Below are 1,112 nucleotides of genomic sequence, written 5' to 3'. Positions count from 1 at the left end.
CCATCACCTGACGAATGGATCAAGAAGATGTGGTATATATTCACGATGGAGTACTACATGGCAATGAGAGGGAATGACATATGGCCCTTCGTAGGAAAGTGGATGGACCTTGAGGGTGTCATGCTGAGTGAAGTAAGCCAGGCAGAGAAGGACAGAAACCATATGTTTGCACTCATAGGTCTAGCAGGAAAACAGGAGACACCTAATGGAGAACCAGGGGAAGCGGAGGAGGGAGAGAGAGTTGGGGAGAGAGAGGGATGCAAAACTTGAGAGACTGTTGAATGCTGAACATGAACTGAGAGTTGAAGGGGAAGGGGGAGGGGGGAAAAGAGGTGGTGGTGATGGTGGAGGGCACTTAAGGGGAAGAGCACTGGGTGTTATATGGAAAACAATTTGACAATAAAATATTATGAAAAAAAAAGTTGAATTTGGGGCTCCTGGGTAGTCAGTTGGTTAAGTGTCCAGCTTCAGCTCAGGTCATGATCTCACATTTCATGGGTCTGAGCCCCACATTAGGCTCTATGCTGACAGCTCAGAGTCTAGAGCCTGCTTCAGATTCTGTGTTTCCCTCTCTCTCTGGCTCTCCCCTGCTCATGCTGTCTCTCTCTCTCTCTTTCAAAAAAAAATAATAATAAATCATTAAAAAAATAAAATAAAAGGTTGTATTGAAACAGTCTGGTGCTGGGTGCTGTTTCATCTTTGAAAGGATAGTGCAAATCTTGCCATCACTATTCCCTGTAGGCTGTATCAACTCTGAGCTGTGTGCAAGGCTTATTATGTATTATGTGAATTTCTTCTTTGTATACAAAAGTCTACCTATCATGTTATCCACATGAGTTAAGTTATTTTGAGTAATTGTTTTTTTTTTTCATATTAGAAACAGTTTTTAATGATTCAGGGAGTGCAGATGAATTTTATCTTTTTTTTTCTTTTCTTTCCTCCATAATATTTTTTAGCATTTTTTTTTCATAATATTTTATTGTCAAATTGTTTTCCATACAACACCCAGTGCTCTTCCCCTCAAGTGCCCTCCACCATCACCACCACCTCCCCTCCCCCCTCCCCCCTCCCCCCCAACCCTCAGTTCATTCTCAGCATTCAACAGTCTCTCA

This window comes from Suricata suricatta, chromosome 12 (genome assembly GCF_006229205.1).
Source record: "Suricata suricatta isolate VVHF042 chromosome 12, meerkat_22Aug2017_6uvM2_HiC, whole genome shotgun sequence".
In the NCBI taxonomy this organism is placed as follows: Eukaryota; Metazoa; Chordata; class Mammalia; order Carnivora; family Herpestidae; genus Suricata; species Suricata suricatta.
The sequence above is the reverse complement of the archived record's forward strand: the minus strand, read 5'-3'. Positions refer to the sequence as shown.